At 48.2% G+C, this 24,340-nt stretch overlaps 1 protein-coding gene and 1 long non-coding RNA gene across 3 annotated transcripts in view; one reads left to right on the top strand and one right to left on the bottom strand.

Annotated features, from left to right (window-relative positions):
- The window catches only part of GLIS1 (GLIS family zinc finger 1), a 216,480-nt gene that overhangs the window by 62,244 nt on the left and 129,896 nt on the right, over positions 1–24,340 (top strand). The gene's annotated exons all lie outside the window — the stretch shown is intronic.
- On the bottom strand, positions 13,004–16,082 carry LOC150014928 (uncharacterized). 2 transcript variants are annotated; one of them, XR_016509949.1, is made up of 3 exons: positions 15,723–16,082; positions 13,874–13,951; positions 13,004–13,509 (listed from the first exon to the last, which is right to left on the bottom strand). It is a non-coding gene; the product is annotated as an uncharacterized LOC150014928 (long non-coding RNA). The 2 variants fall into 2 exon arrangements; XR_016509948.1 differs by having other exon boundaries at positions 13,004–13,447; positions 15,723–16,078.

The following is a 24,340-nucleotide window of genomic DNA, read 5'->3' as shown; positions in this document are numbered from 1 at the left end:
AAATCGCTGGTCTAAAGGGTTGTTGCCTCATTTGAAAAAACCTCACGTTGCCCAAGTTATTCTGTCTGTCTCTGGCCAGGGGCTATGTGAAGTGGGAAGCCATCTCCCTTTGCTGGCGATGTGGGCTTGGGCTGGGAGAGCTCTCAGTTCCTGTCAGCTGTACCCTTCTTGGCCAGAGCTGGTTGAGTATTGAATCCAGAAAGAGATCCAGTCCAGAAACAGGATTCCCACCTGAGCTGTGGCTGAGGAGCCACTTTTTGTTTTACGCTCTGGGTCACTTAGAGAAAGCAGACTTCAAGTGTCTGTTGGTCTGACAGACAGTGCTGGGCTGCTAGCTGCCCGGTTGGGAAGTCCTCTCTAAGGCACGCCGAATAGCCCTACCCCAAGCCTTGGCTGCACAGCTTGTTCCGTTCTACCAGTAAGTGGTCCACTCAGAGCCAGATCTGTGCTAGGTGCTGGGTGTTGGGACACAGGGAGGAGTTAGGTGGACCTCTGTTTTTAGGGAGCTCTCATTCTACGTGGGACAGCTGCTGTGACTGTGGTAGGAGGGGCTGGGACCAAGGAAAGCAGGGGACTGTGAAGCCCAGGCATCCTGGCAGCCTGTATGATCCACAGAGGCTGGGCTGTGTCTGGCCCATTTGCTACAGTACATCCAGCACCTAGCATGCCTCCTGGGACAGAGCAGATGCTCAGTAAGTATTTGTGAAGTGAATGACTAGGTAAGTGTCTGACCCAGCTTGGGTATGCAGGTAGAGAGGGAATCAGTTATCACCCAGTCTTGCTGGGTAGGAAAAAATCTTTCTTCCTTCCTTTTGTCTTTTCCTTTCTCCAGCCTATGTCTTCCTATGCACTTGCTGGGATCCGGGCCCCATGCTCATATCTGGTTATACAGAGCAGGGCTCATGGGCCCCAGGGAGGAGGACATGGACCTCTGTTCACACGCCACACCTTTTCTGGGGGTCCTCTATCATGGCCCCCATGACACTTCAGTGCACATCTGTGTGTCCATGCCTCTCACCTAGAGCTCCTCCAGGAAGGGAGGGGCCCTAGCTCAGGGCCAGGCACAGAGGACATGTTCAAGGACCATTGTAAACATGTAAGAGGAGGACCAGATAAACAGCTACTGAAGCACTGAGCAAAGGATCAGTGTTAACTGAAGACTGACTGAAAGAATACACCTAGTCCTGGTTCTTTCCCTGACCAGCTGTGTGACCTTGGACAGGTCACCTCCCTCATGTACAATGTGGGGTATCTCAAAGGGGTTTGGGGAGGACCAAGGGCGACAATGTGTATGGAAGCACCTTGTAAGATATAGTGTGCCTTTTGGAAGTGAGGGGTATAGAGGGACCCAGACTTGATCCTAGCTTTCATCATATGTATATGTGTGTGTGGGGGGGGAGAGCACCCATCTTCCCCATCTAGCCAGATGAGAAGATGAGAGGAATGTCTAGGCTGGGCTCGGCCCAGGGGTCCCACTCTGCACACATACACGTACACGTATGGTGAGTCTTGGTTCTGCTTACATTCTGCAATGCACAGGAAAAACTCCACAACAAAGAATTCTCTGGCCCCAAATATCAGTAGTCTGAGGCTGAGAAATCCAGATGTAACTGAGAAAAGTTTAATCGGTGGAATGGATTATTGTTTCTCTGTGCAACACCATGGAGAAGACACTGGTGAGAAGCAGGGATAGTAGGGAGGGGGTGGGGCTTGAGGGAGATGAGGCTACAGAACTTGGTGGGGCCAGAAGTGCCATGGTGATGAGTTAGATTTTTACCCAAGGGCCATAGAGAACCGCCGAAGGAGGCATGGGAGTCTGGAAAAGATGGGTAAGAAGGTGTTTTGAAGCCTCAGTCAGGGATCATGGGGCCAGAACAGCAGAACCAGGGGCCAGGCCAGAGATGTCGGGACCTGAACCACAGTAGAGCTCCCCTGCTGACTGGCTCAGAGACTCTGACGATGCAGCACCTTGATCTGGGGCCTCAGTTTCTTCAACGGCAACACGGGAGTAATGAGGCATATCTCTAGAGTTGTGGAAGTGGTATATAAACTGTAATGGCCTCAGAGAAGCGAGGGACCGACGTGGTTTGGATGGGATCCTGGCCATCAGGGAGCTTATGTTTAGGGTGCGCTGTGAGTTGATAAGTGTCATTGTGGTTGGGCAGGTCCCACTGACTCATGCGTAGGCTCAAGGTAGCATACATAGGTGCAGAGTGTTTATAGTTCCCCAAGTGCTTTTAGCCTTTTAGTCTCCTTTATCCTCATTACATTACAGTGCTAAGAAGTACACATTAGTCATCACCTTCATTTTCCCAGTGAGAAACTGGGCCCCAGACTGGACACCAAGGGAGGGGGCTTCTTGTAGGGTATGAGTGGTGGAAGCATGCAGGGGTGAGCAGCACAGTGTTCACCAGGTGCAGGAAAGGAGGTGGTGTGCTCCAAGGGCAGAGACAAAGCTAAGCCACATCGTGGGAGAGAGCTGGTCCCTGGCTCTGGCACAGGCTGAGGCTGTAGAGAGAGGCAGGATTGGTAGGATGGAGGCATCGGAGCCCCTGCCCTGGGGCTCACCAGCCTGGCCGAAGATCAGCAGCGGGGAAGTGGTTTGATAAAGTGCTGCAGTGGACGTGGAGGTGTGTGTGGTTATTCCACTGTCCAGGGGTGTGCCTGGCCTCATGCCTCTCTGTGCTGGGCTTTAAGTCTGCCAGGCAGGGGCTGGGATGCCCAGGAATGACTGGGAGGTGGGGCAGAAGATGAGGCTGGAGAGGAGGCAGGCCAGATCTCGAAGAGACCCGAGACTGAGCTGCCCATGGTGCTTGGGCTCTTTGTCAACCAGTGCGATTTGGGGGCCTCAAGTCAGGGCAGTTGGCTTTGTCCTTGCCTGGCATTGGTCCAATCCAGTGGGGCCCAAGATGCCATCTGGAAAGCTATCAATTACGGGCACAGGCACTGGAGTCAGCCTGACCTGGGTTCAAACACTGGTTCCCCCTCTTGCTAACTCTGAGTCCAGGTTTCCCATTGCAAGGTAGGGAAATAAGAAGGGACCTACAGCTGGTGGAGGGGAGATGCAATGTTGTCAGGTGGTGTTTGTGAAGAGCTAACCCTGGCATACAGCAGGGGCTCAAAAAATGGGGCTATATGTGCATAGAGTAAGGGACAGCAGAGCAGAGCGGTTGAGACTGGGAACCCTAGGGCCAGCCTGCTCTGGTTCAAAGCCAAGCTTCACCCACTTGATGGCTGAGTGGCCTTGGACCCTCTGGTTAGTCTTCTCTGTCTCTTTTGTTTTGTTGTTTTTAATTTGTAACCATGAGAAAAGTCATACTGACCTCACAGGATTGGCTTGACTATTAATACCCGCTTTCTCTTTTCCTGTTCTCCCTTAAATCTACTTCACTTAGACTGTCAGCCCATCACGGAGGTCAACCAGATCAGGGTCATCAGTGAGTGCCCTCTGAGTTGCTGGATGCAGGGGTCGGCTCCTGGGCCTCATTGTCTTTGACCTTCCAGCAGTTTCTGATGCAGTTGCTCACTCCCTCCTCCTTGAAACCCTTTCTGCATTTGCTTTGAGGACACATCCTGGTTCTTACCTCCCTGGCAGCTGCTTCTCACTGGCCTTGGCTGGTTCCTGCTCCTCCCGATGTCTAGATGTTCGTGTGCCCCAGGGTTCTAGTCTTCGTTTGCACTCACTCTCTCGGTGCTCTCCTCCACGCCCATGGCTTTGACTATCACCTGATAAGGTCCACATTTATACTTCCAGCTGGGACCTTGCCTCTGAGCTCTAGTTTTCAACTGGATGCCCAATAGCTATCTCAAACTCAGCACATCCAGAACTGAACTCCTGGTAACACCCCACGACCGTAGCCCCAGGCTCCCCCATTGTCCTCCAGGTTGTTCAGGCCTGACTTTTTGGAGTCCCATTCTCTTCCCTCTCTCCCAAGTCCTACATCGAATCCATGTCTGGATCTCGTTGGTTCTCTCTTCACTGCATAGGAGAATCTGACCCCTTTCATTCTCTCCCTGCGGCTGTCCTGGCCCACATCTCCCTCATTCTCATTTGGATGTTGGAGCTGCCTCCTATCTGGCTCCCTGCTTCCACTTGGCCTGCCTTTGGTTGGGTTCCATTCTGACATAAGCCCAATGATGTCGCTGCTCTGCTCAGAGCCCTCCAGTGGCTGCACAGCAGAGTCTCTGGTGGGGTGGGGCTCTCCCCTGGAATGGGTACTGGGCAGACCCCTTCAGGGTTATTGCAACTCTCGGGCTGGCCAGGGCTTGACAAGATGAAGAGCACATTCTGGGTTGCCCTTCTTTTCCTGAGTTGGGTTCCCTGCTCCTTTCCCAATTATTGGACAAGAGAAGGCAAACAGGCAGTAAGTGAGAAGGAAAGCCGGCCTGTGACTCACTGATAGTCACTCCTCAGGCTGCCCCCACCACCCTGCCAGGAAGGGATGGCTTGCCACACAGGACACATGAGGAAATAGGCACAGAGCAGTGAAGGGCAGTGAGGGGGACACAGAAGTCAGCCTCCTCTCTCATCTTAAATCATGCCCATCACTCACCTGTGGTCTAGAGGAGAAATCTCCTGCTGGCGGAGAGGGAGGAGCCTTGATCTGTCAAGTGGTACGATTGTACCTGGAGAGGTCCTTGTGTGAATGAAATGTGATAACGCGTGGAAAGTGCTCAGCCCAGGAGACATCCGTGAGCTGCCTGCTGTCCCCTCAACAGCCTCAGCAGCCCCCAGGCCTCCTGAGGGGTTTGGCTTGGTTCTGTGTACTCCGTGCTCAGTGATGCCTGCCTGCTTTGGGCCCAGCCCTATGCCAGAATTTAGAAGCTTAGAAAAGAGCTGGACAGGTCTAAGCACTGGTGTTACTGACTGTGGGTGTGGCAGACAGGTGGTCATATAGGCTGAGAGGAGAGGTGCTGGCGGCCTGGACTAGGGTGGTGGCAGTGGTCGTGGGCAGAGTGGAGAGATGTAAGGGATATTTATGAGGTGTAAGAGGCAATTTGTTGGCTGTAAATTGCCCAGGTTCAAACCCTGACTCTAGTATTTACCAGCTGTGTGACCTCAGTCAGGTTACTTACCCTTTCTGTGCTTCAGTTTCCTCATCTATAAAATGGGAGTGTTAACAGTATTTGTTGTTGTTGTGGGCTAGGGGAGAGAGCCATGGAAAGGGCTTAGAGCAGCCTCAGCACACATGTAGTGCTCAGTAAACATTAGTTGTCATTGTTACCATTACTGGTGACTGACCAGATGGCAGACTGGGGCAAACGGAGGTGTCTAGGATGATGACGTGGGTGTCTGGAGGTGGGAAAGGAGGAGCAGGTGCAGGGGTGGTGAGGGTGGGGGCTTGGCTGAGTTTCGGGTGCGTGTGGGACATCCCCTGGAGATGAGGAGGCCCTTCTAGGAGGCCAGAAACTGCCTCCCGGCCGCCTCCAAACCAGGGGGCTGATGGCGCCCCACAGGTGACAGGTCTGCCTTCAGGATCTACGGGTTGATTATTTTTGGCCCCTTGGGGTCCCTGAGGCAGGAGATGGGAGAACAGTGATCATCATCACCATCATCATCATCATGATAATAGCAATGATAACAACTACCATTTGTGTGAGGATTTACTTTTTACAAAGTGCTTTCTCATCCATTACCTCATTGGGAACACATGGTTCCAATAGAAGGCAAAGGATGCATTTCTCTGGGGTCCTGTGGGGCCCTCTCCTCTGAAAGTCTGTTTCAAATGATGATAATGCTGCACATTTTTATAGTGCTTTGTACTTTTCAAAGTGCCCTCATGTCCGTGCTTGCGTTCGGCCCTCACTGTGGCTCCTCAAAGGGCACATCCAGGAATGAACATCCCCTTGGACCAGAAAATCTGAGATCCCAAGAATTCCAGTGACTTGCTTGAAGTGTCCACTTGTGAGGCTGGGACTTAAGTGGTAGAATGGGGGGCTTATGGCATCTTTGTTTTCAGTTTAGTCTTCCATACAGGGCAGGCCTTGCTTCTGTAGCAGCAGCTCAGCCACTTGATTACATACCTCCAGGAATGGGAAGCTCACTACCTGCTTGAGCAGAGGTCTGTCCCCCATTGGATGGTTCTCCATCCCTCCCACTGGTCCTAGCTGTGTGGTCTGGCAATGCACAGCCTGGCTGAAACCTCAGGGCCGGAGGCTTTCTCCTGTGCTCTGCAGCACTGTGCGGAATGGCCTTCCCCTCCCCAGCTTAGTTTTCATCTTTGTGTTGTGTCTGTCCCACTGTCTCTGCTCTCTTGCCCCTCATTGGGGCACATCCCCTCACTGGGGCTTCCTCAGAGAGGGGACAGAACAAAGACCATGTGGGGAGTGGTAGGGAGAAGTAGCCTTGGGCTGGGCATCCAGGGGTCTGGACTCAGTTTGGTCCTGACAGCTCAGCACCTTCCTAGGCCTCATTGAATCAGAAGGTCTTTAAAGTCCATCAGCAGCCCTCCCAGACTCCTAGAAACTCAGTCCTGCCCTTCCCAGCTCCTTGCCTTTAAGGTCCTTCTGACTGTGTGGGCCTGTGTACAGTAGTCTAGGGGAGCTTGGAGGACTATGCATTTTGGGGGTTTTTCGATGTTGGAGGATTGTTTTTGATGAAAGCAAATTAGGGTTTCGGGGAATTTTGTTCCAGGACAAAGGCCAAATGCATAGCTGATCAAACAAGCCTTCCATGGTGGGCCTGGCCTGCCTCTTCAACCCATCCTTTGCCCCTCTGCCTCGAATGTGCTGCCCTCAGTCTCCCCACCCCCCAACCTCTTGTCCAGCTCAATACACCTTCCTCCAGAAAGCCTTCTCTGACTTTCTTGACTGGATGAAGGAGAGCCCTTTCCTGGGCTCCTACAGCCCTCAGGCATCTCTATCAACCATTTGCTTTCCTGTCTTCCCAACATGCATGGACCCCAGCCTTGTCTCTGATCCCCAAGAAGTTAGCATGCCTCACTTTGTACCTCTCCTGATTGTGTTCTATAAGCCAGACAGTGCTACAATATACACGTATGTACACATATGTATGTATCTCCTTGCTTTATCTTACAACCCTGTGCCAAGGCCGCTCAGTAGACTGTAGAGCCGCAATTCAAACATGATTCTGCCAACACACATTTCACCCAATGGGGCCGCCCCCTACCCCCCACCCTGCCCAGCTGGGAAAGCGGGCTTGCTGGTGGACTGTGCTTTGATTTGCAGTGACCCACTGCTCTCTTTGTAGTTGCTCCTCCCCACTGAGCCCTGGGGGACACATTCCTGTAAACCTGAGCTCAGCAGAGAACCCCCACCTCCCCCATCTAGCCAGATGAGAGAAATGTCTAGGCTGGGCTCGGCCCAGGGGTCCCACTCTGCACACAGCCCCTGGCCCGTGCTTTTTCTCTCTCCCTGCCCCACTCCAGAACCACCCAGCTTCTCCCCTTTTCCCCACTCCAGGCCAGAGGTCAGGGAGACTGTGCTCCAAGCTCTCTCCCTCCTCCACCCACACCCAGCTGAATGCTTCTGGAAGGCACCAGAGGGTGGAGTATGTATTTGAGCTCCACTCCCTTTTTTGCCACGTACCAGGGAGAACAGGACCAATTACTTCCCCTCTCTTAAGCTGGCTTCCTTGGGCACAAATGGGGCATGCTATCCTCAACCCTGAGTTGCCATGACAATTGGGTGAAATTACATAGGTGAAGGGCCTGGTGCCCTACCTGGCACATAGAACATGCTGAATACATATTAGCTCTCTTTACTCTGTTGATGAAACCAGCTGCTTCTTTGCTGAGAAGGGGGAATGACTGGGGGCAAGAGAGACATTGAGAGTGGAGAGGCTGTGCAGTGAGCCTTCCATCTGGAAGATAGAAATGAGGCCGCAGATCCCTGGCCTCCTAAGGAAGGCCCTAATGCCTTTCGGATGTTCAGGTGTCTGGAAAAGGGTGAGGCTTCTTACGTGCTAATTAGATGGCTCCCCAACTTGGAGAATACCTAGGAAAACCTAAAGTAGATGTGAAGGACTTTTGAGCTGCCAGGACCTTTGCAACCACTCTGGATGAGGCAAAAGGACTGAGAGTAGAAATGCCTTCCTAAGGCCACCCAGCCAGAGGGGAGTAGAGCTGCGTTCCTTCTGTTCCAGTGCTTCAAACAGTTAAAAAGAAAAAGTTAACTCACATTTATTGAGCACTTGAAACATTCTGGGCCTGTTCTGAGCACATTTCAGTTTGTTAATCCTCACATAAACCCTTTGAGGTGGGACCTGTTATTTCCATTTTACAGACAAGCAAACTGAGGCTTGAAGTAGCTGAACAACTTTCCCAGGGTGGCACAACCTTCTCAGTGCTGCAGAGCCTTGGAGTTAGGACTTGGCACCAGTGGGAGGGGGCCTGGGGGATCTGGGGATGGAGTTTCCCTAGAGGCCTGCTCGTAAATGCCATTGGCTCTGAGTCAGCTGAGGAGAGCCTGTGCTGGGTGGTGGTGTCTTGACTGGGAGTAGGGAGACCAGGGTGCAAGTCTTCTCTGTCATCAACTTACAATGTCTCCTTGAGCAAGTCCTTTTGCTTCTATGGACGTCAGTTTTACCCATGTGCAAAATGAGGAAGATTGAAAGACCCTCCAGCCCTGATGTACTTGATTTAAGAGGTTACCCAGTTGCTGAATACCTTGTGACGAGCGGATCACTACCTGTCTTGTCAGCCCATCCCATGCTGGACAGTTCTCTTCCACATGGAGCCAGGCTGAGTGCTCAAGAGTTTCTCTGTCATGTATTTTCCTGGGTCCCCTGCTCCAGTGCTCTGTCCCTGAGTGTGGCAGCCAAGCCCAGGCCTGCCTTTGGCTGCTGGTTTGGAAATGTTTTCTTCCTTTTCCTGGGCCCTTCTGGAGACCTTCTCCAGGGTCAGAGAACCAGGAGGCCTTCAGGGTCTGGGAACGTTCCTCTGAGGCCCAGACTCCTAAACGTCACCAGGCGTCAGTACTCTGTGCCAGGCACTTACCTCACTGGCTCTGCCACCATCCCTGTTCACAGGGGAGGCTGTGGGGTGGCACAGTCAGGACAGTGGAGCGATCAGTGCCCCATGGCTGCTAGGTTTATTCTTCGGGCCTCTCTGCGCTTCCTCCTGCTCATAATGCCTCCTTAACCTCCACCTCATTCATTTCGTCAGCCAGCCTCTGGGTGAGGCCCTGCGCAGATCCCTGTCTCTCAGAGGGAGGAGAGCCAGAATCTAGTTATGATGCCAAGCTGATCTCTTGTCTCTCAGCCCCTTGGCTGGGCACTGTGGATGCAGCAGTGAGTGGGGAGCAGGAAACCTGAGCAGCCCCTGTGATGCTTCCAGGCAAGCGCAGCTCATGGGAGGGTGGGCACAGCCTCAGCCCAGAGGACTCTCTTGGAGAGCTCCTGGAGGAGGAGACTTGGACACCAGCATGGCTCTCCTCCTCCAGGAAGTCCTCTCTGACAACCCAGGCCCCCCTGGCTTCTCCCTTCTCTGACCTTGGTTCTATATCACTGCGGTGCTGCTTGTTGGAATTCAACTTTTCATGTTTTTCTCTTCTATATATGGCTTGCTGCCAGGACCTGCACTGAACTTCCTACATCATGCATTTGTTATTTTATTAGCTTATTCAATGAAACTATTGGATTCCGTGCCAGGTACCATGTTAGTACTGGGCAGACAAAAACCCAAGAGCTTCTGTCCTCTCAGGGTGCTTTCCTACCTAGTGTAGAATGACAATACAGGATAGTAAGGAATAAAAAAGCCCAGAGGGAAGCACCAACAAATGCCCTGGGCACTGAAGGCTGAATAGGAGTTTGTGAAGCAGACAATAGGGACCAGGGCATTAGGCAGAGGGAACAGCCTATACAACAGCACAGGGGGCCTTTTCAGGAGTGTGCTCCATCTTGGGAATGGTGAGCATAGGGGTGGGCCAGGTGACTGGAGAGGTGGTCAAGCCCCTCCCTACAGGGCTTTGAGGTTGAGTGTGATTAGAGCCTCAGCTTAGCAAGGTTACTGGTGGCCAGGGATAGTGTGGCTAGTAGTAGACCAGATGGGAAGCTGGAACCAGGCCAGAGTGGTCCTCCAGGCTGAGGTGATGAGGCTGAGAGGGAGGGAACAGTGAGGATGGGGAGGACGGGGGCAGGAGTGGACAATCCAGATAATAACTACTCTGAAACTGAGCAGCTTAATTCACTAAATATTTCACTGTGTCTCACAATTTTGTGGGTCAGGAATTTGGAGCAGGGCTCTTCTGAGTGATCCCTCTGCTCCATGGGACATCAGCGTGGGTCACTTTGGTGATATTCAGTTGGTAGCAGGTCTGATTGGAGAGGCTAGCCCAGATTGATGTTATGCTAGTTCATGGGTAGGGTGGCTGGAAGGCGGAGCTCAGCTGAGTCCTTCTCCCTCCCGATGTCATCTCCATGGGGTGTCTCCAGCAGGGTAGTCAGACTTCCTTATTTTTTTTAAGAAGTTTTTTTAGTTTATTGATTTTTAGAGGGTAAGAGAGAGAGAGAAACATTGATTTGTGGTTCCACTTAGTCAGACTTCTTATGTGGCAGCTCAGAGCAACAGGAAACCAAGAAGGAAGCTGCTTGTCTTGAGAAAGGCAGGCTTATGAACAGGCACAGCCTCCCTTTCACCTGCTCCATTTGTCAGGGCAGCCACAACCTGCTCAGACGAGAGGGGCACAGACTCACCTTTTCATAGGAGGACTGTCAAAGAATTTGTTGCCATCTTTAATCCACGTGCAACCCTGGTCCCATCTGCCTCGGAAAGATCTGAGTCCCTCCGAGGAATGGGAGGTGGAATCTTCCAGATGGTGGGTAACAGCCATGTGCTAAAGAAACTTAGATTTGTAGCTCAGGTTTGAATCTCTGAACTGTTAGCACACACCTCAACTGCTGACCCACTACATACATCCGAGCCACTAGCTTACAGCATAATTGAGATCATTAAGAGTTTAATGCACACTGCCGGTGCTCCAGCCCCCAACATGAGGCCCTCCTGGTGCATGAGCCCAGGGCTGGCAAACAGGTTTCTGCTCTTAGCCCAGCTTTGGCTACTTACTAGTGCTGCCTGGAGAATTGTGTTGAGGAGGATTTTGAGCTTAGCAGGAAAGATTTGGTGTAATTAGTGATGTCTGTTTTGTCCAAGGTATGGGAGGAAGTGTTGTCACTCTCCCTCAGCTCACTGGTTCTGTTGTCCATTTTCCCCTTAGCACCTCCAGGACCACTGCCATTCTAAGGATCCCTCCACAGCTCTGGTCTAGCCATGTATACCCAGAGGGTCAGCAGATTTGCATATACTTATCCCTTCAGAAACCTGTCAGCGTGCCTCTGCTCCCAGCCCATGGCCACAAGCTGGACATCCAACCCAAAGGCACGTGCCTGGGTTTCAGATGCACAGCACACCCGGACCCTCCCCTGCCAGCCAGTACCTGAACCACAGACACCCAGCTCTAGGTGCTAACACCAGCCGTTATCAGCCTCACACCACATTCCTTAACTTCACCATCTCCCATCTCCCGTTAGCCCCCTCCGACCCCTTTCTCAACCACGGAAGGTTTAATTGTTGCAAATGGAATCCGTGTTCTACAGAAGTCCAATAAATCTGCAGTCTGTCTTCCTGGTAATCAATCACAGATTGCAAATCGCACGAGGAGAAGTCTATAAGATATGTTCTTCATGTCTAGTATGTTGGGTTATTTTCATGTCTTGTGGTTTGAATTTGGCCACTGTCATTTTAGAGGAATTTCCTGCCATCTGCGTTCAATTGAATTTTCTCACAGATTTGTGCTTGCTTGTAAATACTAGGGGCTGGCAGAAAGGGGAGCTTTGTTCTTGGTGACATTTCAGAAATCCGTTAATGTAGCCTTGCCGGCTGATCTGCAGCTTGGCTGGGAGGGAGGCGTGAGGTGAAGGGAAGGCAGATTCCCAAATGGCAGTGATGCTTCTCTGGCTCAGGCTTGGCTCAGCTCTGGGGTTGGGGTGGAGTAGGGTGGGTCTCTGACCCTCCTGCCTTTCCTGTGTATACCCAGGCTTTGTTTTCCTCTGTGCTTCTGCTAATTATGACATGTTGTGCATTTGCCCAGCTAGTCCTTCCTCTTCTGCTGGGGGCAGGAGAACAATCAGGCTGAGAGGCAGTCCCTGACCCTCAAGCAGCCAGATCCCAGCAGTATAACCTGCCTGCACCCTTGGTGATAGGGAGAGGCCATTAGCCATGAGACTAGGCACCCAACTTCCCTGCTGTGGGCCCCAGCTCTGCTGTAATTTGCTCTATGACCTTAGACAAATCATGTTACCTTTCAGAGCCCCAATCTCTCTGTCTGTAAAATGGAATATTGATCCCACCTCAGTGGTTGTTGCAAGGATTGACTGATGTGCGGCTCACAGTTGGGCCTCAACAAGTGGTGTTTATTTCAGCAATGTTTTTTTTGACCCCTGCTATGTGCCAGACCCTTGGCTGGGCAATGGAAATAAAGGATGAATAAGAAATACATGGTCTTTGCCTTTGAGGACCTCACTGGGTGGACCAGCAATTGCTAATATGGGGCAACAAGACCATCTATGGGATGACGAGAAATATTAGGACATGGTTTACATTTATGGCTTACCTCATTTTAGGTGTGATGGTAATGATGATGATCTTATGTGTCAGGCATTGTTCTGAGCACTGCATGTGTATTTCATTCATGTGGTCTTCACAACAACCCCATGAGGCAGGTGCTCTTATTATCTCCCATTTTATGAATGGGAAAACTGAGGCAGAGTGTTTACTTGGGCAACTTGCCCAAGGTCACATACCTAGCATGTGGTAGAGTGTTTTCTGACATTATATGCCTCTCTCTGTCTAGATAGTATCCAGCCATGTACTGTGAAAAATACATTTATTGAAGAAGATACAAAATAGAAGAAATATTGTACACAAGACAATGACACCTCTGTCCCCTTCAAAGTGGGCACCTTGGGACCTCACACAGTTCTCCCAGCATCGTTAGCAACTGCAACATGTTTTTTCTGCTTTGATAGCAGAAGGCACCAAACGAATTTTGCCATAACACATTTCATACCAAGATCTTGAATCAAAATCTCGGACAAAGTAGTTCTTGGCTGTCAGTCACCCATCTTTGTTGATTGCAGCCCATACATATTCAACATTCTCAGGTGTTTTGCTTGTTGCAGGTCTTCCAGAACGTGGATCACTTTCAACAGATTCTTGACCATCTTTGAAGCATTTGGGCCACACTTTTATTTGCTGCACTCATTGCGTCATCCCTGAAAGCTTTCTGAATCATCCAAATAGTTTTTGTGGAAGAACGTTCAAGCTTAATACAAAATTTAATGCAGATTCGTTGCTCTACTTGCTCAGTCATTTTGTATGTGATGGCCACACAGTACACATGTTCACTCAGTGGTATCTACCTCCCTCACTGAGCAGTACAGTGAAGTCTTCATTGTTCACGCATGCACACTCCAGTCCATTCTCCTTGGCTGCCAGGTTACACAAACCACTCTTGTTATATTAACAATGGCTGGACTTTTTCCGGACAGATCTTGTATATAAGAACAGTAGTTTATGTCTGTGATTTATAAATGAATATGTTTTCTCTTGAGAGGGATATAAGATAAAACAAGTTTGGAGATGACTGATTAGAGTAATGATTGTCAAACTTTAATATGCATGAGAAAAGTTTAAGGAGCAGGCTAAAATGCAGATTCCTGCTCTGCCTTAAGGGGTATAAGACGGTTTTAAGCAGGTGTTAGGTAGCAGAGGGAACTCTGGGTGACTATTCTGGAGGTGCATGTTAACGTTTTCAGACTCAGCACTCTTATGTGAAAAATGAACACAGGTCCACAGGCCCAGAAGCCTTTGTGGTGTGTGGGTGTCTAAGGAACCAGACACCAGATTCTGCTTACCTGCTCAAGGGCATGGCCCCAGCCGTCTGCCTGCTCCTGCGGCATCAGCGCTTCCTTTCTGCTGAGTCACTCCCAACCCTACATGAGCAAGCTGTTATTTCTACCACATTACAAAACAAAGCAAACCTCTCGACCCACTTCCCTCTTCAGATACCACCTCGTTCTTTCCTTCCTTTAGAGCAAAGCTCCTTGGAAGAGTGGCTGTACTTTTATGTCTTGTTTTTCTTCTGAGCCCACGCTAGGCTTTCATGTCCACAACTGCTCTGACGCTGCTCCTATAAAGGTCCAGTGTCCTCTGTGTCACCCAAGTCACCACCGTCATCTCTCAAGCCTCTGCCCACTCCCCTCCTCCCTGACAGCACACTTTCTCCATCTCCCCACCTCTTTGCTCCTCCCGCCCCTTCCTTGGGTCCACCTCATCTCACTGACCTTCTCACTCTCTCAGTGATCTCATTCTGCCTGTGGCTTTGAAGAACATCCATTTGTTGATGACTCCCAGACCTTCCCCTGGGGCTCAGATGTGTACAAGTTGCTGACTTCCTTGGACATCCCCACGTGGATGTCCAGGCGGCACCCCAGACTTAATGTGGTCAAAACCGAGCTGGGGATCCTCTGGTTCCAGACCCGCACCTTTCACAGCAATGGCAGCCCCATCATTGCCGCCCTGTATATTCTGATTATGTACATTCCTTATTGTCCACTTTCCTCACTAGAATATCAGCTCCACGTGGGCAGGGGATTTTGTCCATCTTATTTCTGTTCTGTCCCAGGACCTAGAACTGTGCCTGGCACAGGGGAATGCTCAGTAAGTATCTGTTAAATGGATGGCTGTGCTGTCAGGACCTTGGAAATTGAAAAGTGCTGGTGCTTACATGTGCATTGCTGTTGTGCTGAGGTGCTTGCCTGTCTTGGTCTCAGTCCCAAGCCAGGTGGAATTTGGTATTGTCCCACACAGAGAGAGCCCTCTGCTTCTGCCCCATGGCCAGGGCGGCAGTACTTTGGCTGGGAGTTCCTTAGGGAAAATGAAGTCTAGAGGTCCCATAGCACCTGTTCATTAGGGTCTGGTGTAGGTGGAGACCTCTCCCTTGGGTGCCCTTTTTCTTTTTCACCCACTGCTGGCACCCAGGAGGGCTGGGCCAAGGGAGATACAGGGATGGGGAGAAGGTGTGATGCACTGGTGGGGGGTACCTGGCAGGGACACCCAGACCTGGCTTACAGCTGGGCGTTGGGCCATGCCCCCTTTTAACAGGGGGATCTCTCACCCCATCTTCCCTCACTGTTTACAAACAGGGTCTCTCTGGATGCAGCATCTGCAGGCACACCTATGCCTGGGGGAAGCAAGGCTTTCACAGGGGAATTGGGAAGACAGGCAGGCAATGGGGCCAGGGGAAGGAGAAAGGAAAAGAGAGGGAAAGAAGGGCCAAAAAGAGGCAGAGACACCGGGAGACAAGGAGAAGGATACCCACCTATAGAGAAAAACACAATGAGACAGAGAAAGTCAGAGACCCAGAGAAAGAGACCAGAAGACAGAAGAGAGAGACCTCCAGGAAGAGGCAGACTGAGACAGAGAGGGAGGACAGAGACTCCAGTAGGGGTGCCTTCAGCATAATGAACGCTGTTTACAAACACACGTGTGTGTGTGTGTGTGTGTGTGTGTGTGTGTGTGTGTGTGGCACAGCATACCCCCTCATGGGAGAAGGAGGAACCAAAAACTAGGTTTGAATCTATTCTTTCATTCCTTCGTTCCCCATTGCCTGTCTATCAATCCAGTATTTACTAAGCTCCCATTCGTGCCAGGCACTGTGTGTCCTTTTCTTTCCCCTCCTCCCCTTAAGACCCTGTCACTCACCTCCAGTCGGACCTCTAGCCTGGGCTCTTCCCTGTGGGCCCAGGGCCTTGTCCTCAGTAGGTGAACCATCAAAATCTGCTGAGAGACAGAGACCGAGACAGCAGACAGGGAAATGGTGAGCAGCTCTTGTGGTTCCCTTCTGTTCTGTCATTTGATCCTCTCCGCAGCCCTGGGAGGCAGGATTGCTGTGTCATTACCCCGCTTATAGATGAGGAAGTGGAAGCTCATTGACGTCCCCTCCTCCTTTTTGGTGGCATAGCCTGTCCTCGTGTCATCCTGGCCCAGAGGTCCCCTTCCTCTGTGCCTCCCTGGATCTCAGTTTTATGAGGAGAGACGTGGGAGGCCTCTATTACACAGATATCAAGGCTTCTGCCCAGGATGACCTTCCTCCTGAACCACAGGAAACGTTTGGAAGATGTTGTCTAGGACTTACTTGTTTACCAATAACCGTCAGTGAGTTTTGGTCTGTTCCCAGACTGGCTGGGCACTGTGGACTCAGAGATGAGTCAGACACTATCCCCGCTGTCAGGCGGCTGTCAGCCACAGGGCTTGAGAGACACAGATGTATAAACTATCTGTTCCAGAATGGTGTGTGGATCCCAGAGTTCAAGGCCCTGCTACCTTGGCCTGCCCTCCTCAGCTGTTCCTGCCACCTCCTTTGCTGATCAGCACTGGTCTGAGTGGCTAGCAGCTAAGGACTCCCTGTTCAGGAGGGGCACATGTGGGTCTCACCCCTGAGCCTCAGATCCAACCTCCTCTGCCCTGAGCTCCCACTGCATGCTGCACTTCTGCTCACTGGGAGCAGAGGCCGACTCTGGTCTCTGCATCCTCAGTACAGGGCTGGCATAGAAGTGGGCAAAGGGGCCCAGCATCAGATGACCTCCTGCTATGTGCCAAGCATGTGCTGGTTTCTTAAAAGCAGGGACATATCATATTCACAGAACAGCCCCAATTTATAGATGAAGACACTGAAACTATCAAGCTACAAAGTTGGCACATCTGAGTTTTAAAGGCATGTGTATTGGACTTTCAGTCCTGCAATGCTTTCCTTTCACTAGCTGCCCCACAAACGGGTACCCTGTCAGTACTGGCTGATCATGTTTCTCAGGAAGGCGGTGGGGACTTGCCTTTGTCTCATTCACCCTGATTCTCTCTCACCCTCCACGCTCAGGTGGAGCCCAGGGCCTAGCACACCCCACGTGTCAACTGATTGTTGAACAAAGAGAGAACAACACTCCACTCACCAGCCTCTCAGCACCAGGAAGCAACTGCCTCACCCAAACCCACCAGGAGACAGTGTTCCGGCGACTTGGGTCTCAGTTTTGGTTGAATCTGCATGCTCCTCTTGGTCACGTGTTTCTGAAAAACAACACTGAGGAAACACTCTTGGAAATTATGTGGTTAATTTTGTGTTTTTGTTTAGAGAGGGCTGGGAGTGGGAGCCCTTATTAGTATCAGTTTGGAAAAAATAGTGAGGCATTCACAGCCAACTGCTTAATAGTTTTCATTGAATTAATTTAAAAATGAGAACTTTGTTTCCTTTATTTAATAGTAGAAAACGACTTCCACATTCTGCCCAGTAATAGCCTCGGCTACAGGCCCTCCACAATGTGCACATTAAAGGCATCGCTCTGTCCATATGTGGAAAGAATAATTTTGTGCAAACTATTTATTATAGCACACGATGCACTTAAACTTTTTTTAAAAAAATTTTGTTTTTTACTGTTGTGGTGACAGATCCAGCCCAGAACCGGACTGTTAAAAAAGTCTCCAGGTCTTTCAGGCTGTGAAAAAGTGGACTCACATTTGAGAAACGCCATAGGGCTGAAAGGAAATTGTTAACTCATTTGGCCCAACATTCACGGCTCCCTGGGCCAGTCAGTGTGTGATGCTGGAGAGAGGGTGGTGAAGGGGTTTTACTAGAAGCTGCACTAATTAGGCCAGTGCCAGCCAAAAAGAAATGTAAGCTTGGGGAGACGGTGATGGTGGCTGGGTGGGGTGAGACAGTGTTGAGGGGCATGTCCTGTTTCACCTATTCATTTATCCATTTTCTGTTTTTTTTCTAGTTTTATTGAGATATATGAGTGACATAAAATTTTATTTGTTTTAGGTGTACAACATAAAGATTTGATGTAAGCGTATATTATGAAATGATTACCAAATTTAGTTAACATCCAACACGTAGTTACAATTTTTTTTTCTCGTAATGAGAACTTCTAAGATCTCATTTCTTAGCAACTTTCAAATATACAATATGGTATTGTTAATTATAGTCACCATGTGTACGTTACACCCTAGGGCTCATTAATCTTATAACTGGAAATACCATCTCTTTACTCAGTAATTATTAATTGGAGATCTGCCTTGTTCTAGATGCTGAATAAAAATCAAGAAAATATTTCTTTTGTTCTCGCTTTGACAGGGCACTATATCACTTGTCTCATGGCTCTGTGAAGTGGTAGTGGTGTTCTGATTCCAATGATTTCTTCCTGGAGTATGGTCCTTTTTATGTGCTTATGTTTTTAATAATGCATAGAATTGGATTAAGCACAATTATTAGTTCGTGTTCACTGTCTTCTTTGGTCCATTATTGTGCCCACCTCTCCCTCTCCCTCCACCTTCCCTTCATTTGAACACTAGTAAGAAAATACATTTTCCTATGCACTCTCCCTTACCTGGTCTCCTGCCTCCAGTCCGGAGGTAATCACTTTACCAACTTTTATTCCTCTTATGCTATTTTAATTATGCTTTTTCATTTAAGTAAATCTTATATACAGAAAGTGCATAACATGAACATAATTGTAAGGCTGATACTTAGATTAAGAAATAGAATATTACCGTCACCCAAACAGCTCCGCTCATATCTCCTCCTAGTGTCTGCTCCCTGCCTCCTTCCCCAGGGTAACCTCAGGCCTGCCTTTGAGCACTGTAGAGTGGTTTTACTTATTTCTGAATCTTATATAGCTAGGGTCATATTATACATATTCTGTGTGTTTAGCTTCTTTTACCCAACATTATGTTTCTGAGATCTGTTCATGTCATATAGCTATGGCTAATTCATTTTCATTGATGTATAGTATTATAGTTTATGGGTCTTTTCCTCTGAAGATGAACGTTTGGGTTGTTTCCAGTTTTTGACCATTATGATTAACATTCCTATGCATACATCTCTCCCTGCACTTCTGTAGGGTGTCTGTGTGGGAATGGAATTGCTGAGCTCTACAGTATGGATCTATTCATTTGGAGGTGTAATGCCGTGTGGTTTTCCAAAGTGGCAGCGCTGTCGTAGCACTCCCACCAGCAGAGGGGCAGAGTTCTGTTGCTTATCATCCTTGCTCACACTTGATGTTGCTTGTCTTTTAGATTTTAGCCACTCTGGTGTGGTGTGGTAGGGTGATGCTACTGCTGTGGTTTTGGCTTGTGTTTTTCTGATGGATGATTATATGGCACACTATTTCATGTTTTTTGACCATTGAATAGTCTCTTTTGTGAAATGCCTCTTCACGCCCTTAAAAAATTTTTTTTTGGATTTGCCTCTTACTGTGTAGATCTTTATTCTAGATCTAAGGCCTCTGTTAGTCATGTGTGCTACAAATACCTATCCCCACTCTGTGGCTTGTCCTTTTCTTCTCTTCATGGTGCCTTCTGATGAGTAGAAGCTTTCAGTTTTGAAACAGTGTGCTTTATTAATTCTTATTTTTATGGTTAGTGCTTTTTGTATCCTATTTAAGAGATCTTTGCCTCCCTCAAATTGTGAAAATAGTCACCTGTATTTTCCTCTTGAAGCTTGCTTGTTTTACACTTTGTGTTTAGGTCTATAATCCATCTGGATTTGATTTTTGTGTATGGTGTGTGGTAAGGGTCAAGTGTCTCTCTCTTTTTTTTTTTTTAATATATAGGAATCTGATTTAGCCAGCAGCTTTTATTGAACACGCTGTCCTTTCTCCACTCTCCCTTGTCCATAAATCAGTTTGGTGAGTGGGTCTATTTCTGAATTCTCTATTCTGTTTATAGGTCTACTTATTTATCTTTGTGCCAACTTCACAGTCTTAATTATGGCAGTTTTACAATAAGTCCTGATATTTAGTAGTAAAAGCTTTTCAACTTTGTTCTTCTTCAGGATTACCCTGGTTATCCTTGGCTGTTTGGAATTTAATATACGGTAAATTTTAGAATTAGTTTGGTAGCCCTGGCTGGTGTGGCTCAGGGGATTGAGTGCTGGCCTGTGAATCAAAGGGTCTTTGGTTTGATTCCCAGTCAGGGCACATGCCTGGGTTGTGGGTCAGGTCCCCAGTTGGGGATGTTCGAGAGGCAACCATACATTGATATTTCTTTTCCTCTCTCTCTCCTGCCCTTCCCTTCTTTCTTAAAAAAATAAATAAATAAATAAAAATAGAAGAATTAGTTTGGTAAGTTCCATACACAAAAAAAGCCTGCTGGGATTTTGATTTAGATTGCTTTGAATCTCTACATACTTTTGGGAAAATAAATTTGGAATTTCCTAATTCACTTTGGAATCTTTTGACCCATGAATATGTATATCCCTTGATTCATTTAGGTCTTCATGATGTTTTGAAATTTTCTAGGTAGAGATCTTGCACATCTTATGGTAGATTTATCCTTGGGTATTTGATGTTTTTTGATATGATCATAAATATCTTAAAATTTTCCTTTTCTGTTTACTATAGATAGACTTGCAATTGATTTTTGAGTATTCACCCTATGAATACTCACCTTGTCAAATCTGCTTATCAATGTTAATTTGTTTCCAGATTCTTTTGATTTGTTTGTCACTTGTGAATAATAACAGCTTTCTGTCTTTGTTTTCAATTCTTATATGTTTTATTTCTTTCATCCTTACCTACCCATAGAGGTAATTTTATATTTGTCCTTACCTACCCATAGAGATAATTTATAAAGAAATATTCTATTTCTTTAAAGTAGTTTTTTTTAATCAAAAACAATTTTTTCACATGTGTATGTGTGCTTAAACACATATAGTTTTAGTTGATTTTTTGACTTTATATTCTGGGACTCACTTTTTAAATTCAGCATTATGTTACTGGTCATTGCAAGTGCCTCTAATCGATTCATTTTTCACTGCTGTGTAATATTCCACTTATGAATGACTATCCCATACTTATTGTTATCTGCTCCTACTGGGTATTGGTTTGGTTCCAGTTTTGTTTTTCTTTTTGCTGTTACCAGTGGTGCTGCTGTGTAGACTCTTGTACACATTTCCTGGTGCATGTATGCAAAGGTTTCTCCAGGGCAGTGGTGCTCAAGCTTTTTGGCCTGAGGACCCCTTTATACTGCTAAAAATTATTGAGGACTCTCAAAGACCCTTTGCTTATGTGGGTTATGTGCTAATAAATATTTAACAATAGACTCTCTGAGGGGGGAAAAAAAGCTGTGATTGTAGCATTTGCTGATTTCTGTGGCCTGCAGATCGCACTTCGGTAACCCTTGCTCTTAAAAGTCACCAGGCTGTGGAACCTGTGGGCTGAAGAGCATATGAATTCTTTTTTTAAAGATAATGCCCAGTGGGTTTCCAAAGTAATGGACCAGTAATATCCCCACAGCACTGCATGAGAGATCCTGTTGCCCATAGCTTCTCCTGTGATTGGTACTGTCAGACTCACTAGTTTTCGCCTATCAAGTGGGCACAAAATGGAACCTCTCTGTGGTCTTGATAGGCATATCTCTGTGGTCCTAGCTTTCTACTGCATCTCATGAGGAAAGCTGGATATGCTCTGATTCCTACCCCCTGTTTCAGACTCCTCTTAAAGGTCTCTGTCCAGACCAAACCACTTACCTCCAGGCCTTTGCACATGTTGTTCCCTCCATGAAATCCCCCTTTCCACTTCGGCCCCTGGCCCCCTTGTTCACTGCTGTATTCCTCAGGACCAAACACAGGGTCAGCCATGGCATGGCAGGTCAGAAAGCTTTGATCAACTAAGGACTGGAAGGAATCAAAGAGGCTTGAGTTCAAATTCAAAACTTGCCACTCCTAAATTCTAGCTTCTCTGTGCTTCAGGTGTTCCTCTTGAGTAAAATGGAGATGATAATACTTAGTTTATGTGACTACCATGAGATAACTTGCTGTGAAACAACTTACCACAGATAACATGGCCCTTCCTTCTGCTCTGGCCTCTCCTTCTTGGGCTGTGGTTTACAGAGGGTCTTGTTGGTCATGGAGTCCTTGACTGCCCCTGTTGCCCTGGTCTACTACCCTGCTCTCTGAGGCTTGACCAAAGAGCCAACAGGAGGAAGCGCACTCATTAATCTAGCAAGCATTTTATGGGTTCCTGCTATGTGTTACCAACTGTCCTAGATACTGGAGATTAATCAGTGAATAAAACAGAAAAAAATCTCTGTCTCTCAATAGCCCATTTTATAGTGGATGGAGACACATAATAAGAATGGAAAATATAGAATATGTCATTTGGTAACAAGTGCAACAGAGAAAAATTGAGCAGGGAAGAGAGACAGAAGTATTGGAGAGGGACATTTGATCCACTTCTCTTAAATAACACTTACAGTAAAGATCCACACTGTGGGGATACCTAGAGGAAGAGCATTCTGGGCAGCATGCACAGTAAGTGCAAAGGCCCTGAGGCCAGAGTGTGCTCAGCATGGATGAGGAATAGCCGAGGCCAGTGTGATTGAATGCATGTTTGTTTGTTTAGTTAGTCATTTCACAGAAATTTTCTGAACATCTATATGTGCCAAGCCTTGTTTTAGGTTCTGAGAAGATAAATAGTGATTGACACAGATCAGGTGCTGCCTTCATATTTTTGTGGAGCAGATAAACAATAAACCAGCAAACAAGCAAGACAGTCTGATCCTAAAACAACAATCTGAATGATCCTCTTATACTGAGTCAGATCTGCCACTCTTCTGCCATTAATACTTACCATTGTGAAATGACTCCCCAATTCACTCAGAGCAGTAGCCCGAGACCCCTCTGACCACAGCATTGTTTACTTCTCTCCTTACTTCCTGTACTCCACTGAGCACACACCCTCTTCAGGGCCCTTGCCCTGTCTGTGCCCTCTGCCTGGAATGCCCCTCTCTCACGTGTCTGCTGGACCAACTCCTGCCCTTATTATCTATGGTGCCCACCTCAACACCTTATTTTAAAATGCTGTCCCTGCCCAACCCTGGCATACCTAATCCTGTTACACTGCTCAACTTTTTCAAATAATTTTCACATTCTTCCATGCTATATATTTCATATATTTATCATGATTATTATCTATAATTTATCTCCCCTTCTGGTATGTAAGCTCCAGGAAGACAGGGTTTTTTGTCTGTGTTATCCACTATCATTTCCCAAACATCTACAGCAGTTTCTGGTATATAATAGCTGCTCAATAAATATTTGTTTAATGAAGGAAAATTTTGCTGTTGTGTCTGGTAGTGTGATATATGGTAATTTTTAAAAAAACAGGTGAGAGGCTGGAGACTGAGGGGTGGGGCGCTACTTTAGCTGCATGGGGAGGGCTTTCTGGGGTGGTGGCCCTCCGGGTGGAGTGAGGGAGGATGTGCAGGCAGCCTGGTTGCTGTGGGAGCTGCTCATTGGGGTGGGTGGACAGGGAAGAAATAGAGGCAAGCCAACTGACCCTAAATGGTGTCTTTTAGGCACATTTTCCAATATATGTGAGTGGATTCTCACCCCTATCCCTCCACTTTGCCCCCCTTCTTTTTAAAACAGGTTGGTCTAGAGCATTTTCTGTCAGGGAAGGAACACTGGGCTTGGATTGGAAGTTCAGGGTCAGGCTTCCAGCTCACTGGCGTCTCTCTAAGCCTCTCCCGCCTCATCTCTAAGGTGGATGTAGCACTGTGTACCTCCTAGATTGTCTGAAGGATGAATTTGGACAATGGATCTGGAAGGGCCTTGTCTCTACTTGCCAGTGTGTAACGGCTGAGGGTGGTGGGAGAAGACCCACAAGAGCAAAGTGGAGAAGGCTCACCATCATGTGCCAAGCGCTGCTCTTCCCCCTTCTCCAACATGAATCCCTCAGAGCGCATAGCAGCTCTGAGAGGTAGATGCCATCCTGATACAGTTCTCCACATTTGAGATGTGCAAAGTGAGGCAGCGAGAGCTTCACTAACTTGCTCAAGGCATGTAGCTAGTGAGACTCGAGTCCATAGCTGCTGGGTTATGCTGCTTCCTTGAACATAAGCCCTAGATCTGGCCTGAACACCTCCTTACCTGTGGTCATGGCAAAGATGGGGAGACTGAGGCCCAGATGGGGGAGTAGCTCATCAAAGCCACACCCATGTGCGTGTCAGAGTCCGTACTTGAACCCAAGTCTCCAGATCCCATCCATTGCACCTTGTTCAGGTGACTTGACTTACAGGGTTACCCAGAGGACAGGCGCATCCGTGAGCCCCCTTCTCCTCCCCCAGTTATCACCCCCAGTTAAATGAGCGATTTCCTGTTGCTCTGAAGGTTTGTTCCCAAGGCTTGCTGGGGCAAAGGTAAAAGTTTATAGAGCTTCTAGAAAGAAGGAACCTGAGTGTAAATCAGGTTTATGGCCTGGATAATAAAGTGACTGTTCCAACTGATACTTCATTCCTTAGTGCTCTTGATTCCTTCCATATGAAGCCCT

This window comes from Furipterus horrens, unplaced genomic scaffold (genome assembly GCF_987537825.1).
Source record: "Furipterus horrens unplaced genomic scaffold, mFurHor1.1.pri manual_scaffold_3, whole genome shotgun sequence".
NCBI lineage: Eukaryota > Metazoa > Chordata > Mammalia > Chiroptera > Furipteridae > Furipterus > Furipterus horrens.
The sequence above is the reverse complement of the archived record's forward strand: the minus strand, read 5'-3'. Positions and strand labels throughout refer to the sequence as shown.